This window comes from Dipodomys spectabilis, unplaced genomic scaffold (genome assembly GCF_019054845.1).
Source record: "Dipodomys spectabilis isolate Male_0828 unplaced genomic scaffold, ASM1905484v1 ptg000081l, whole genome shotgun sequence".
NCBI lineage: Eukaryota > Metazoa > Chordata > Mammalia > Rodentia > Heteromyidae > Dipodomys > Dipodomys spectabilis.
This window is the reverse complement of record NW_024870758.1, coordinates 15,039,893-15,057,357: the sequence shown is the minus strand read 5'-3', so window position 1 is coordinate 15,057,357 and position 17,465 is coordinate 15,039,893. Positions and strand designations below refer to the sequence as shown.

At 38.9% G+C, this 17,465-nt stretch overlaps 1 long non-coding RNA gene across 1 annotated transcript in view; it reads right to left on the bottom strand.

Annotated features, from left to right (window-relative positions):
- Positions 1–4: 4 nt before the first annotated feature.
- LOC122110807 overlaps positions 5–17,465 on the bottom strand; it is a 158,356-nt gene continuing 140,895 nt past the window's right edge. Inside the window, exon 3 of the long non-coding RNA XR_006147915.1 lies at positions 5–66. This is a non-coding gene — a long non-coding RNA (uncharacterized LOC122110807). The remainder of the gene's footprint in view (positions 67–17,465) is intronic.

Genomic DNA, 17,465 nt, shown 5'->3' with positions numbered 1-17,465 from the left:
TTCTTCCTCTTCCTCTTTTCTTCCTCCTCCTGTTCCTCAACTCTCTGCTTCTCTCATTCAAGGACACTTCAAAAGGAAAAAAAAATTTTTTTTAAAGTTCAGCTGAAAAAGGACATGGAAATCTCATCCATATTCTATACCCATTTCCAGACCATAAAACTCCTTATTGGCAAAGTGTTCCTTGATAGTGCCTAAAATAGCCCCTTTAACTTGTGTTTAAAACAAATCACATATCGAATGTCCTTTTTTTTGTTTCTTGTTGTTTGAAAATGACATGTAACCACAGACACTGAAAGAGTAATTCTTATCTTTTTTTTCTCTTTCTCTAAAAATGGGTGCAAGGACTCTTCTCACTAAACGTGGCTAATAAAGACTTGACTATTTTGATACAAAAACCACCTATGGGAGGTGAGAGGACTACAGACCCTACTTAATATATGTAGTATGCCAGATAGAGAGCACACTGTAGTCCATGCTGGCTTCATAACCAATGATGTCCAAAGACTTTGAGTCCACGGAATCACAATGCTAGGCAATTGTTCTTAACCATGCGTGATAATCACTGCAGCAGTGAGCACAGGCACTATGTTTCGGGGCCTTCACCTCTTTCCCACTCACCACAGCTGCCCACCATACTTTGTACAGGAATTTGTACACACTTTGTAAGTGAATTTGAATAAGGGTGACTTTGCTCTGACTCAACATACTAAAGTCCATTCCCTTCACTCGAAAACAGCAATTTCCATTTACCCTTTAGTGCCTGGGCTTGGGCAGCAGGTAATTATCCAAACTCAAGGGCTGTGAAGCCTCAAATTAGCACATTTACTACAGTATATGATTCATCTTCAAAGAACTCTCCCATCCGAAACTAATTAACCCTCCACATATGGCTGTGAGGTAAGTGGGGTGCAGTCATGCCAGGATATAAGGAGGAAATTGGGGATGGGGTGGTTACAGGTTGTACCAAAGGTTATTAAGGTTGTTTTCAGGGGAATGAAGTCATCATTCAGCAATTCTACATTTAGTTTGAAATTCTACATTCACACTCTGGAATCCGGATCTATAAGCCACATTTTGCCTATCTTTAGTTCTACAGATTTGGGGAAGGTGTAGACAGAGCCTAGCAGATCTAATCATTTCAAAAGGAAGGAAAAAAGCATTGCCATTTTCCCCTCTGCTAAACACTACTATGTATTTCCATAATAATTTAGCATCAAAAGCCACTGTCCTAGATCCTTTCCAGTGAGATGTATTGCTAAGTTGATTTGGTACTATTGCCTAGAAACAAGTGGACAATGAAACAACTTCAATTATCTTCTTGGGGAGCACATGGTAAGGCTTATTCTCTTGTCCCCAAAGCCACATTCGCTTGCACTGTCAGCCTTAGGGCTAAGGGTCACTGTCTCTCCAGTCCTGTCAACTGCTTAGAGCAAAATGATGGAAAGCCTCCTTGACACACTTGACCCTGACCCCTCCTCTCCACAGCCCACTTCCTATCTCTGATCACCTTCCCATAGCAAGGGTAGACAGAAACATTTCACCCTTCTCTACTGTAGGCCTTTCTGATTTTGCTGGAATAACCAAACTTTAATCACATCCATTTAACCATATCCATTTTTCCTTGGCTCCTTTTCCTTTTTCCACCTGCCCAGGTTTCAAGCTTTTAGGTTTCTATCATTTCTTCTCCTGACTATGCTATTATATAGTATAGCATACTTTCCTTAAGGATCACTCTCAAGCTCACACTGTCAACTCTCATTTCTGTATTGCCAGTTTCCAAGACACCAGGCCTCTCTTCACTTGAGGCTGTGTTGAAACCTCAGTTTTCTGCCATTTTTATATAACGTGAAGTGAGTAGGTAACTTAATATTTAATTTAGGGGATGTAGTCCTAGTAGATATTAAAATACTCTAACACTGTAATCATTAAAACAGTACAGCACTAGCATATAAATAGTCAAAGGGAACAGAAAAGAGACCAGAAATGGACTCAAATTCATGTGGCCATTTATTATATGGTAATAGTAGCTTCTGAAACCAGTATGATAAGGTTAAATTCTAAGAAGTTGAATTGAGACAAGTAGATAGTAATGAAAACACAATATATAACTTACCCAAAAATTAATTGAAGGTCACATTGTGGCTCAAGTGGTAGGGTACCAGCCTAGAAAGCCCAAAGTTATTAATTCAAACCCCAATACCACAAAAATTCAATTTAATCAAAATAATTTAATAGGCGTTTTAGTTTATGGTTATTGACATACTATTTGGTTAAAGCCCAGTGGTCTGGTAGCTTGAAAAATCTGAACATCAAGACAGTCACTGGTGGCTAGTTATACTCAGAAGGCTGAAACCTAAGCATCATGGTTCAAAGGAGTAGGACATAAAAGTCCGTGAGACTCTTATCTTCAATTAACCAACAAAAAGAGCCAGATGTGGTGGTGTGGCTCAAGTGGTAGAATGCTAGCCATGAGTAAACAAGCTTAGGGATAGCTGCAGCCCTGAATTCAAGTCTCAGAATGGTAACCAAAAATAAGAAAGAAAGAGGGGGGGGGGGGGAAGGAGGGAAGCAGGGAAGGAAAGAGAGAGAGGAAGAAAGAGAGAAAGAGAAAGACAGAAAGAGAGAGAAAGAAAAGGGAAGGAAAGAAGGAAGGAAGGAAGGAGAAAAGAAAGAGTGAGCAAATAATACTAAAACAGCCTTGTCTGACTTTGAAACGCATCATTTGGTAGGACCTACCCAACAATTCACCATCCTAATTACATTTTACAAATTTCACTAGCAAAATTCCCTGTGATCTTGGTAAGTACTACTCACAGTCATGAAATAAAGCAAATTAGGAATGCAGATGAGGAAAATAAAGGGAAATGGAACACTGTCTTCTTTCAGAATAGAAGGCATGTCCATTCCAGTAGGCTGATTTGTTGAGTATGAATAGCTCTTCTCTCGATACAGGTCAGTATGTGCTAAATCGCACACCTCAAGGTCCATATCTGTCTTGTTTTCCCACTCCAAACCCCAGATTCCATGTTTAGAAAGACTTACATAAATTGTGCATAAAAGATAATAGTTACCTATTAGAAACACATAATTGCCTATGAAAAATGTTCCACACAAAAATAACTAAATTATTACAACACATATAATTCTGAATAAATGCAAAAAATGTTATACTCATTGGACCATGTTGTTTTAATATGCTTCAATGAATAATTGTTTTAAGCTCTTTAAAAATATTAGAAATAGCTCAGCACTTCCTGGGACCAGATTTGAGATTCTGAGGTCCCCAGGCAAGACATACCCTGTGGCTGCAGCATAAAGAACTCACTGGTCAGACTGCACAAGTATCTATATCCCACTCTCAAACCAAAGAAGCAGTAGCTCCCTGGGTCTATGGATTAAGGGTAAAATTTTCTGATCTTCAGCATAATGAATATGTGAAATATATTTTTCTATTCTTAGTCTACATTTCCTATAGAATCAAGTCTTAAAATTCAACATATAATATTGGGTACTTTACTGTGCCTCCAATTCCTCCTATAATAATAAACAATGATGATCTCAAGTGAGTGAGTCAATTTGTCTCAAACTCTTGGAATCATGCCTAGAAGACATGATACATTAACAAAATTAGCTACCCACCTGCAACATCTTAGCAAGAAGCACAGTTAAAGCCATTTCTCTGGAGCCAGTTGTCCAACATTATCTCCTGAGTAGTTATGGAATGCATCCTGTTACCATTTTCTTTGGACTAATTAGCTGAGGTACAAATGGAAATTACTTATTTTCATAACTTCAACTTTATTAGTGTTGAGTGATTTACATAACCCTGCAGCTAGGAGGTCCCAGAGCTACATTCCTTTCTTTGGCAAATTCATACATCTTCCTCCAAAGGCAGTATTTTTTCATCAGAACTTGTCTGAGTAATGACTTTGGGCTAGGCTGGGCAGGGAATGTTAATCACTTTTCCCACCCTCAGTACAAGGGTTTGAAGTCCTGGGAGCAGAGGAAGACAAGGCAGGGAGAATAAACCCACCCACACCTGGACAGCATAAGTCACAGGAGATTCAAGGTGTGTTTTTGTTTCGTTTTTTAATGGGAAAATAGTTTCTCCCAGTTAGACTCCAGAATCTAAAACCTCTCCATATCTATTTTCTTTTTTTTTTTTTCTTTTTTTGTTGGTCATGGGACTTGAACTCTGAGCCTGGGTGCTATCCCTCAGCTCTCTGGCTCAAGGCTAGTGCTCTACCACTTGAGCTACAGCACCACTTCCTGCATCTTTGTTTTCTGATACAAGAGGAATAATAAACACAATATCTAGAGAGAAGTAAATGAGAGAAAACAGAATACAGTCCCCAGTTTCAGTGGGCATTTATCTTCTTCCTGCTGTGTCTCTGTTTAACATTTGTACAGACCAAAGAGCAAGATGAACTGGGAAAAGATATCCCAAGTAAAGATAACCTAGAACACTCCAAATCATCTGCTTTTAGAGAAGAAAATGGAACAGCACCATGGGAAATGACAAGAGTAACATTTTCCTGGCTAAAAGCTTGAAAAATATACCTTTGCCAACTTCATCATCTTCGCTCACAATTTCCATCATTGTACTCCTTTCATTCAAAATGCACATTTAAATTAATTTCATAAAGTAGTCCCACTTTAACACTGCAAGTACACCAAACCCATTTTTCAACCAATAGTTAAAAGCAAGCCTTCTGTTTTTCCCATTGCTAAAATCAAGTGCCATTTCTCAGTGACTTTTACTTTGCATTATTTCACTGATAATCTATTGAGGGCTTGGGAAGTGTCAGGGAATTAACAACATTAATTCATGTAATTTGCACACCATCACAGGGAGGTGGAACTCTTGCTATCTCCACCTTACAGCTGAACAAACGAATGTTCCAAAAGAGTATAAATAACTTGCTCAAAGTTACAAAGCTAGTTAATCAAGTAGAAAACTGAAATTCAGGTTCAATTCTAAACCTCTTGGTTTAAACTCCTACACTATACTGCCTTTAAAACTTCTTAAATATGGCTTACCAAGAGGAATATGCTTAGTTTGTAATAGTCTATCATACATTTTCATTGTTTGCTTTACTGTGATTCTCATCTTCCGTACAAGGCCTTCCTACCATCTAGAGAATGGTCATTTTAAAACAATTGTATAAAGTCATGGGAACGGCTAAGAAATGTCCATTTGTCATACATATTTAAATATATGCAATGACTATTTTGGTATTATTCAAATTTTGGGCTTCTATTTAAAAGAGGTTTTCTGGAACTTACCAGCTGCTTCCTTTTGTGATCTCCTTAATTCTTTCCCAAGCAGGCCTTAAAGAAATATTTTTCCAAATCAATTGCCTTATACTTACACCTCGTCATGAATACTAGTTGTCTTCTTTTTCTTTTTAATAAGTTTTTAATTGTGAGAATACTGAACAGAGGAGGGGTTATAGTTACATGAGCAAGGTAATGAGTACATTTCTTATCAAGCATTGTTGTCTCCTCGTTTGTTTTTCCCCTACCATCCCTTTCCTCCCATCTCCACAACTACTAGTTGTCTTCTTTTCTGATAGTCCCAAACTGACTAGGGAAGAGAATCAACTTAACTTCCTTCCATCTAATTTTTTTCCCTACAAAATCTTGCATTTTGATTTCTCCTTCAACCTCCTAACCCTAACCATTGTTCAATGAAATGGGTATGATTAAGCAAATTCTTTTTTTTTAATTTAATTTAATTTTATTTGAGAACATACTGTACAGAGGGGTTACAATTACATGGGCAGGATAATGCATACATTTCTTACCAAGCATTGAAATGTATTCTTTTTTTTTTTTTTTGTCGGTTGTGGGGCTTGAACTCTGGGCCTGGGCGCTGTCCCTCAGCTCTTCAGCTCAAGGCGAGCGCTCTACCACTTGAGCTACAGCGCCACTTCCGTGATTAAGCAAATTCTGAATCAGCTCAGAAAGTCACTCTAATTGTTCTAGTCCCGGTGATGTTCCCGGTATACAGGAGGCCAGGGTAGCCTGACTGGAACTCCAGTTCTCTTTAGGAGGAGGTGAGTCAGCAGATGGCAATCACTATTGTTGTTTACCAGGTTAATGTGATATTGCTCTAGTTTGGGGCTTTAGATCCTCATTATTATCTCTGATGGTTTCTTTAATTGGTCCACTGGGAGAGGAAAAAAAGAAAACCTTGTGTATCATTCCAGAATACCCCAGAAGCCCATGTATCAGATCCAGGGCATGGTGCCATGTTTTTCAGTGGGAAGAATGTGTGTCCAAGAGATATTTGCCTCCTGCTCCACCATCTTTAAGTCATTACATGCCAAAATCTTTCAGCACCAGCAATGGGCTGGGCACAGGGCATGGGCCCAAATGTTCACTAAAAATTCTGGAATATGGGAAGGAGAATGAAGGTGGTCACATTTTCTTTCAACAAACATTTTGTGGGACAATGTGTTTAATAAGAAGAAATAATGTTTGCACAGAGGATCTGCATGGCCTGTGCTTCACCCTGATTAAACAAGAATAATTACTCATTTTTCTTCCCATTAACTCAAAACAATAGGAGGTTATAAGTTGATAAGAGAGAAGTTGAAGTTGAAGGGATTTAAAAAAAAAAAAGGGCCAATCTGATCTCAAATCATCAAAACAATGGCCACAGCAACAGCCACCATTCTAACAATTTGGCTGTTCATGAATTCCTTCAAAGAAAATTTCAAAAACTTAAAAACACAATGCCTTAGTAACACCTTCTAGACAGTTATACATGCGATTATTATAATACATGCTATATTATGCTATTCAAATGTTTAACTTTTTCTATACCTTTAGACAATGGAAGTATGTGAAGGGAAGCTGTTTCAAGTATTCCTCAACAAGTTTGGGTTTGCTGGGCCTGCAGAAGGATAGATTTCAGAAAAGTTGGCAAAGTTCTATAGCTGAAGGTTGGTCACACATTGATAAACGTCTTGCATGTAGTTGGCTTCCTTTGGTGTGAGTAATGATCCTGTGTATTGGCTGAGAAGTGTCATGTTTTGTCATGGTTGATATAAATTTATCTTTGGAATTTTTATTTATGGAAAAAGCATTAATCAAATAAACTTTTTAAATTGAAAATGCATATTATCATATAAAATGTATATTATCATATAAAATGGTGTTTATCAAAATGAGCTCTAAGAAATGGAAACAAGGGGTGGGGTTGGTTATTTTGGTTTTTGGTTTGTTTTGTTTTCTTTTTCTCCTTTGTCCCTGCTTTTGAGTTTGGTACCTTCTGTTGTGTATGTAAGTTTATCAGTTTAGGGGAAGGTAAAGCACAGAAATGGTATGACAAAAGGTGAACCAATTTAGCAGTGATACTTACCAGACACTATGTTGAGAATGCACTATACAACTTGTTGGGGGGGGGGGGGGAGTTGGGAAGGGAAAACTGGGAGAAAATGAGGGAAGAGGTGACACTGTTCAAAAAAAAGTACTCATTACCTGATTTATGTAACTGTAACCTCTCTGTACATCACCTTTACAATAAAATTTTTTTAAAAAGAAGTGGGGCAAGATAGCATTATAGAATCATCCACTGTTTGACTCTGTGAATAAAAAGAGATAGGTAACATAGGAGAGATAATACTCTGATGAGAGAATAAGCATCAGGCATTACCAAAGTGATGGCAGGATAGCAGAAAACCAAGGAGAAACAGAAGCAACAGAGAAAAGCAGTGAACAGTTCCAAACTCTGGCCCCAGCTTCCTGGAAGACACAACTGAAAACATAATCACAAGGTAAACCAGACAGCCTTTGAAAGAGGCAAGCAATTTAATTACAAGATAAGTCCATACCTCCATAAGCCCAGTGCAGAGATTTGGTAAGATAAGAGCTATTCCAATGTTAAAGAAAGACTTTCTGTTGTTCCCCTCCTCTTGAGAACTATAGCAAATTGTCATCTTGAGATAGCACTTACATTTTGAAACTGAGTTGATCTGGGAAATTGAAAACAAGGAACATCACAGCCCAGGAAATCTTGGGCTGCCCTAGTACAATGTTGGGTGGGAGCTGGCCAGAACAGGTTTCTATGATGAGAGAAGGCCAAAAATTGTGTAGAGATGCTCAAGCAGTAGGGAGTTCTGATAGTGGAGCATAAAGCTATCAAAGCCTTTATCTCTCTGGCAATGAGAGAGTCCCTTTGCACAAAGGTCCATCCAGAAACAAAGCACTGGGGCTATGATTGGCATAGAATTTCACTTCAAAGACCTGACTCCTGGTTGGGTTAGAGGGACATGAGCCCACCTCCAAATAAAATGATACAGCTTCTTCTTCCACGTAGGGCAGAGAACTGACTGCTGGACAGGATCTGAAAAAACTGAAGCTCATCTCTGGGAACAACTTCCCACCTGTGATTTTTTTTAGGAAAGACTGAGACCTAAGTCCAGACTGTGAATCATATCACTTTCATATCTCCCTCCTCACTACAACAAGAACTGTTGGTCAGAATTTGAGGCCATTAAGGACCATGTCTGGCAACTGCATTTTGGCTTTTCTTGTGTTTGCTACCTAGAGGAATGGAGGTCTCAAGTTCATCCTCTCAGAACCATTAGACTTCCACAGCCTTTTGCTCAGAAGGTAACTGCTGAATGGGGTCTGTAAACATTATCAGCAGGCATTGCAGAGAACACAGCCCAGAAGTGGACAATTGAACTTTCTACAAGAAAGTTCAGCTATATTGCCTCAATCTAAGCAGTTTCAAGGATCAGGCCAGGCCCCTTAAGCATGAGTATTTCACTACTGAGTCAGACACCCCCCCCCCCACCCAGCCCAGTGTAAAAATTGTACTCCAACATTGCTACTACACTGTCTTACTTAATCACTGAGAATAGTTCTACTGAAAGACTACAAGAGACCAAAACTTCTTGCCAATGATGGGGCCTGAGATTCACAAATCCCAATGTAGAAATACAAAAATTATGAACACTTGACTTCTCCAAAATTTAACAATTCCACAATAACAAACACTACAGTGAAATGGATAAAATCTCAGATGAAGAATCAAAAAAAAAGATGATAGGAAAGACCAATAAGATCAAAGAGAACATGAATAAATGCCTGTGTAGACTCCAGGAGTGCTAGCGAAGAGCTTGATGGATGAAAGAAGAAAGTGAGCACAAGAAAAACTCAGGAAAGAGTTTCTGAAATCCTGGAACTGAAAAGTTTAAAAAAGTTAAGTAAAAGCCTAGTTCAAAGTCTCCAGTAGACTGGATCAAACTGAAGACAGAATATTAGAACTTGAAGACAAGAAAGAGGTCTTGGAACATGTCGAGGAAGACAGAACAAAGAATTAAAAAGGGCTGAGTGGATCATTCAAGACCTCAGGGACACTTTAAAAGATGAAATCTACTAATCATGGACATAGAAGAAGGCTAAAGGTACCAGCTAAATAAAAGGAATTAAGCACTGTGAGATTTGACAGTGGTAATGCCTCACAAAAGCATCTTATTAAAAATGGAGTAAAACAATAAAAAATTTAAAATGTAAAGTGCTTAAAATAGATTAAGTGCATCCACACGTAGTATTTCTTTTGATTCTGACAACCCATGGTGAAGTGGGTTAGCCCATCCCTTAATTAACCTCATTTCTTAGCCAACAGTGTTTTCCAGGTATGTCATAGACTCTAGGGCAGTAGTCTTAGTTCTCCCTTTCCTCTGCTCTGTAATCTTGTTGCCATGCCATGCTGCCTTCTTGCTAAATATCATAGGATTCTTAGGAGAAGAGGAAACATGGGACTTAAAGGGTGACTTGTAAAGGATATTTGGTTAGTGACAAAAAGTATTTACAATCTTCATGGGGGAAAAGCAGATGGTAAGATAGTCAAAGAAACATTATTAAGCCGGGGACTGATAGTTCTCGCCTGTAATCCTAGCTACTCAGAAGGCTAAGATCTGAGGATTGTGGTTCAAAGCCAGCCCAGGCAGGAAACTCCGTGAGACTCTTATCTCCAATTAACCATCAGAAAACCAGAAGTGGTGATGTGGCTCAAGTTGTAGAGTGCTCACCTTGAGCTGAAGCGCTGAGGGACAGTGACCAGGCCCAGAGTTGAAGCCCCACAACCGACAAAAAAAGAAGGAAGGAAGAAAGGAAGGAAGGAAGGAAGGAAGGAAGAAAGGAGAGAGAGAAAGAGAGAAAGAGAGAGAGAGGAAGGGAGAGAAGGAGGGAGAGAGGGAGAGAAGGAAGGAGAGAGGGAAAGAGGGAGGTAGGGAACACTATTACTAGTAAAGACAGTGACTGAATGAAGGGATCTACCAACAGGTTCAATGGGTAAAGAAAATACATTACATATACACAATGGAATATCATTCAGCCGCAAAACATGAAACCCCATTGTTTGGAATAACATATCAGACACAGCAAGACTAATACTACATGTTCTCACTTAATACATGGAATATAAAAATGTTGATCTTGGAAGAGGTAGAGAAAGGCTAGTCAATACAAAACTAGAAGAAAGTATTTTGAAGGCTTTAACTACAAGTAAATATTTGAGAAAACAGATGTCTACCTTACTTTGAATATTATTAGTTGTATACATATATTTAAATATTTCATGGTACCTGACAAATATGAATAATTTTTATATCAATTTGTAAAATTTGAAATTGTTCTCGCAGAAGTAGAGACAGTGGCTACTAGAGGATGGGCAGGGTTAAGGGAATTGGAAAGGAGAGAGGAAGATTAATGGGCACAGAAGTGGATGGGAGCCGCTTTCACTATATTTGATGTTAGTATAACCTGTGGAGGAGATGGGGACAAACAAGTCGTTTAAGGATTCAGGTGGACCTGTTGCAACAATGAGAAGTACAAAATGTCATGTCAAAACCAGCTTTACAATGTCGGTGGGGGGGGGGGGGGTGGGGGGGTATGATTGGGTGGGAGGGAGGGGGGAGGCTGGGAAGGGAGGTGAAGGGTAAACAAAGGAGGAGGCTGCAATGCTTGGTAAGAAATGTATGCATTATCCTGCCCATGTAACTGTAACCCCTCTGTACAGTATGTTCTCAAATAAAATAAAATAAAATTAAAAAAAAAAAAAAAAAAAAAAAAAAAAAGAAGTGGATGGGAGAAATAATCCTTAATGTTCTGAACATTAGGTACAATCATAATTGACACTAATTAATTGTCTTTATAAAAATAGCTGGTAGGGAAGAGTTTGAATATTTCCAACACAAAGAAACCAAAAGAGTTTGAGGTAAAATAATGCCAATTACTTTGATTTTTATATATTTAATATATTGAAATATCACATTGTACCTCAATAATACATAATCACTAAACATCAAATAAAAAGGAATTTATATTTATCATAGACATACACCCAAATATATGTACACACACACACACACACACACACACACACATATGCACACACCATGGGAGGGAAAGAGGAAACAGGAGACTTGGAGGATGACTTGTAAAGGATATTTGGTGAGGGACATAAATGGGGGGAAAGATGGGTAAAGATCATGAACACACATTTGGAGGCAGAGAACAGAGAGGGAACGAAATGAGAGAGAGCATGAAATGAAAGATAGTGAAATGATAGACTGCAAACTGGTCGAAGGTTGAGTTTGAGAGGAAACATAAATTACCATTGAGAATTTTGAAAATCAGAAGCTGTGTTTTTGGTTTTTCAAGCAATCTGATTTTTGTGTAAGGGAAACTTTTGTGATCAGCACAGAACTGAGGAAAATTGATAATGTGGCAGGGGCATTGAAGGGGTGAAGAGAGGAGTCATCTAAGCTTCTGGCACTCATATGTGGGTAGCTGAGACCCAATGGACTTGGATCATGAGGTGGGCGTGCCTGACTCTGATGCCCAGATTCATCTTCATCTGATATCACTGAACAAAAGGGAAGCTGAAAGGACCTGGTTACTCTGAAAGAGAAGGATGACTAATGTTTACTAGCTTCAGATGGATTAAGCCATTTGGGGCTGGTTGATTTAAAACTTGTAAGAAACTCTCTCTCTGATTCAGGAATGACAAAGGGAACGTTACCTGCATTTGCCTTCGTTGAATGGGTCTTGCTGCACCTGGAGGCCTGACACCAGATTGGACTAGATGGGACTATGGATTGCTTGAAATGAAGTATATATAATAAGAAGGGTGCAGTACGCTGTTCCTTTATCTCCATTTAAATGAGAATGAACATTGCTTTTTAAAGGAAATTTCACTTGAGTATAGAGTTTCATGGCTTGAAACATCTAACAAGCTATTGATCTGGTCCAACCACATCCAAAGGCAGAGAGGACGCAGGACCAGCCTGGTCTAAAGTCACAGTGCAAATAAAACCAGACAAAAGGCCTTTTTAGCTTTATTTAATTGGGCAGCCCAGAGCTCAGAGAGCAATAATCACTTCATGCACTTGGATTCCCTGTAAGCCTTTATGATACCTCTAGTGCCAGTCCATATACACCCTAAGCAGACCAATGCCATGGGACACAGCTTCTGGATACTCAGTCAGGAGGGAGCAATTGAGGGCCTTACGTTAAGCTTCTGCCTGTAAATATAAAACTCGAGTAACTTCTAACAAGAAAAGATCTAGTTAGTAGTCTATCAAACGCCTTATATTTTAACATTTGCTTATTTTTTTCTTCCCCTCTTTTTGTCTCTTTTTGAACACTCTTCCTAAAGCTAAAACAAAACCAGAAAACAACAATACCTCCAGTAAAAACAAACAAACAAAAAACACCTTAAGAAAAGTTTCAGATATGCCTAGAGAAGATGGAGATGTGAGGTCAGTTTGGAATTCTCACTGTTACCAAAGAATTATGACCCAGAAGCAGGGAATCATTAAATCAGGAAGTTCTTTTTTTTTTTTGTCGGCCGCGGGGCTTGAACTCTGGGCCTGGGCGCTGTCCCTCAGCTCTTCAGCTCAAGGCGAGCGCTCTACCACTTGAGCTACAGCGCCACTTCCTAAATCAGGCAGTTCTTACTTGTAGAGCAGCAGATAACATGGTACTATGGATGTGTTGCCTGTTGAATTAAGTCTAGGAGAAATCAAACAAACAAACAAAAAGAGCCCAACAGAACCCACAATAAATCTTTTTTTTGTCGGTCGTGGGGCTTGAACTCTGAATCTGAGCACTGTCCCTCAGCTCTTCAGCTCAAGGCAAGCACTCTACCACTTGAGCTACAGTGCCACTTCCAATAAATCTATTTTTTTGTACTCCTCTCTTTTCCACATGGGCCTGCCAGCACCTTCACTATGTTTATCAACACAGGCAAAGCATCTTAGCTGAAACGAGAGTATTCCTCTTCTTTGAAAGCAAACACTGATTACATCTTCTGGAGGAAACTTAGGTAAACCAGAACCCACCTTCTCACCAGCTTACAGAGAGACAGGTTTTCTGGATCCCTTTTCACATTGTCAGGAAAAATAAATAAAAGTGATAATCTGTAGCAAGTTGCTGCTGAAGTTATAGCTCTTTATGTCTTAACTTGGATGGAAAGATTTTTCTCTATAGTGTTTTTGTGTATGCCAGTACTTGAGCTTGAACGCTTTTCCTTAGTTTCTTCACTCAAGGCTTGCATTCTATCACTAGAGCTATGATTCCATTTTCAGTGTTTTCCTGCTTAATTGTAGAAAAGAATCTCATAGAGTGTCCTGCCCAGGATGGCTTGGAACTGATGTTCTCAGACCTCAACCTCCTGAGTAGCTAGGATTATAGGCATGAGGCACTGATGCCTAGCTTTCTCTATTTTGTGAATTATGCAGTAACTAAAAGAGTTCTAAACTAATAATGGTGGTTCTTACCATTAATTTAGACAAATGGCATACAAGCCAACACATGTCTCCACTGAAGGATGGAAAATGCTGAGAGGAAAATGGTTTGTTTACAAGGAGACTCTAACATATGAATTAGCAGTTCTCTGTGAATTCACTAATTCCTGGCTATCCAGAATGCCTGGTTTAAAAATAACAAATTAAAATGACCTTCCACATATTCACCTACACTGCTAACACAAATATATCTTAGTTAGAAATCTGTGGGAAAATTACATTAGCGACACATGTGCTGATCTGAGCACTAGAGCCTGTCTTTTTAATCGCCCCTGTTAGGAATATAAAATCTCCTTAATAAATCACACAGCTCTCTCTGCTTCATGAGTAATTCACCGATGTGTAATATCTGGATTTTACAATAGTTATCAGCACTGCCAGCTAGCTGCTAAGAGTTATTGAGATGAATGGACTTGGTTTAAGAAGTAAAATATCTTGTGTTGCTTCTAAAAGCCATCTGCATAATGCAGAACTTTCTAATTTCCATCAAAGATCTATAATTATGCTAGGACAACCTGAGACTCTTGGATCACCTCACCTGGTAAACCTGATGTACAGACTTCCCTTTTCCGTTCTTCATCAATGACCAACACTTTAGCACGACTGTGGGCAGGAGAGCAAGCCTCCCAGCATGCACTCCTGTGCCCTGCTTGCCACCCATCAATGATTCTGACATCACTGTATCCAGCAGGAACTAAAACATGGGACGCTATTATTTAGCTCAGGAAGAATCAATAAATAATCTCCCGATCACAGTAGTAAGCAGACAAGATTGGAACTGATAGATGTATATTTTTATTCTTGAGGTAATTAAAAAGAAGGAATTTCTACCCCCACCAACTTCTAAAAGGCTGCCTTTCATTCTATTGGGGAAGGTAGAAAGTACATTTTGTGCAGACTGGCCTTTGATGGATTTATTAATAAGGCCTGTTTTGGCTAGAGTAAGTAGACAGACACATTGTGGTTGAGAAAGAAAAGACTATATTCACTATTAGTAGGTTTCTAGGAGCTCATAAGAAAGATCAGGCTGTCTTGTGACTAATATTCGTATCAGGAAAAAAAGGCATTTGAAGAAGTTCCTTGAGTTTAATGTGAAGAAAATGAAATTTCAAAGGCAAGGTGAGTTTGCTGCCCATCTGGAATTGCTATAGAAGCAAGTTCTTTCGCTTCATCCACTGTTCTGTGAACAGAAGCTGCCTGGCAAAGTTGCTTTTGGTGTTTCCTGGAGGCTCAAAGGCTAGCCTTCAGTAGCACCATTCCATCTCCTAGCATAGGAAGGAGGAGAAAAGTGACAGAAAATTGACTTTCAGTTAATTTTGTACTGACTGTAAATCATTGTGGGGACAAGATGTTGTCCTTTAAGGTATCTTAGATTTTTAAGAGATCAAAAATACATATTAAAACTCTGGCATTATTGAATGTAAGAACAATGAACTACTATCCATATGATTCCATTAAAGGTACTGAGGAAGCTTAATGGCTTTTCAACCTGGGTGTTAGTATTAAATCTCTAACCTAATGGAGCACAGAGAGTTATGCTTAAGGCTCAGAGAGTTTTGGATTTAATTGGAATCTGTGATACCTACTCTGATTGTAAACTTAGGATCTGATCTTCACTTAGGAAGTGCTTGATACTATTTAACCTGAGCCCAAGGCTTAACTTCTTAGAATCTTAGTTTCTCCATTACTACCTGGAAAATATATTTAAATTTCAGGAAAGCTGTGGTCAGAGGCAAATTATAAGACATAGTAAGAATTAAAAAGAATTAGTAAGCACATATGCAATTCCTGCATATAATAAATGCTCAAGAAGTATTAGGTCCCTTCTAGGGCTTTTTGCTTTCAGTTGTAGAAATTAATGTCTGGAAGCCAGCAGACAGACAGTGCCAGGTTGTGTACAAGAACAACACAGTTGGAGCTTTCTTGTTATCGGGTGGCTGATTTAGCTAAGCCACCACCAGCCCCTGTGAAAAGCCTTCCACACAGCCGCCTGCTGAAGTTGCTCATTGCAGGCAATGGATAATGAAGTGCCCGGCAGGCATGAGATTTGCTCACAGAGCATTAGCCATCTCTTTCCATTCCTTTGCATATCCCCATGCAAAGCATCCTGCTGCGGACTCCCAAAACGTCTGCCCTGGAAGCCAAAAAAGGAATGCATGACTTGTTTCATTGCCTGTGGTAATTTACACCCACTTTCTTTACAAAAAAAAAAAAGCAACATTCCTGACTTGAAAAAAACAAAGTGAATGAGGAATAAGAGACAGGAGAAAATGGCCAGATGGAAGAAGAGCTACAGAAACCAAATATAATAAGCATCTCTCTTTACTACCAGGACACTAACAGCAGAATTCTAGTCAGCTCTGAGTTAACAGAGCCAACTTGCTACCTATTGCCTAGAAATAGAGATTAAAAGCATTTCCCCACCAAATATAATTCCAAATGCATTTTCAAAAAAAAAAAATTGGCATAGGAGTGTTCCAGTTTTATTCTGTGTGTAACACTGATGAAATTTCCTCAGCTCAGGAGCTTTGGGGCCTTCCTCTACCAATGTTGTCAATTCCACCTGCAACCCACCAATCCCCAGGTACACATCATCACAGAAATACCATTTCTCATGTTCTACCAAATGCAAACGTAGCTGAATTGGTCCACTTCACATTTTCACAGACAACTCAACTAACTATGAAAGTAGATGACACATTTCAAAGTAAAGATGTTTGAATGGCTGCCTGCAAGATCTTTTATTATGATCATCACACCATAGAATCCCTAGGATGGGAGTCAGGCTAGAATGTAGGTAGGCTCCAGGGAGGTCCTATAAACTGCTAGGGAGCCCCGACTAGCCTGAATACCTCACCAAAGTGAAAAATAAGACATAGTTTGTAAGTTTGTGAGTCAAAGGATTGAAAGAGAAGCAATAAAGTTAATAGAAAACATGAGTAAGTGCTAGCAACAGGTCTGGAAATCAAGAGGTCATGATAGCTAAGAGGTCTGGGTCAGAATCCAGGCTCCACTTAACTGACCAATAGAAACTTCACTTCTTTTGAATGCCCTAGCATCTTTCTGAAACAAATGATAGATTCCTTATTTTGTCAGGTCCAAGTTAAACATTACTTCAATTCTCCTTGAGCTCACCACACTGTTCTCTGTTCTCTTAAACATGTATTTATTAGCATTATGTTTACTATAGTGCATCTTTATTAAACAAGCAACACAAATACTTATTTGTATATATTATCAAAAGAGTGTTATAATGAAATCTTTCCCCTTCTCTTGACACAAAACTCTTTGAAAGCAGGAATCATCTCTGTCTGTGTCTGTATCACACGCACACATACATAGTAGTACTCAGGAACTCTTGCTTTCACTTGGTTTTTTTGATCATGGCTGACACTTGACCACATAAGCCACACCTCAACTCCTAGCTTTTAACTGTTTATTTAGTGATAAGAATCTGGAGTACTGGTCTGCTGTAGCTGGCTCCAAACTGAAGTTCTCAGATCTCAGCCTCCTGAGTAGCTAGGATTATAGGCATGAGCTATTGATGCCTGGCTAGAAATTATATATTATTACTGAATATTATGTTAGACATTGAAGATTCACAAATGAATGTATCTCTAAATTAATAGCTAAAGG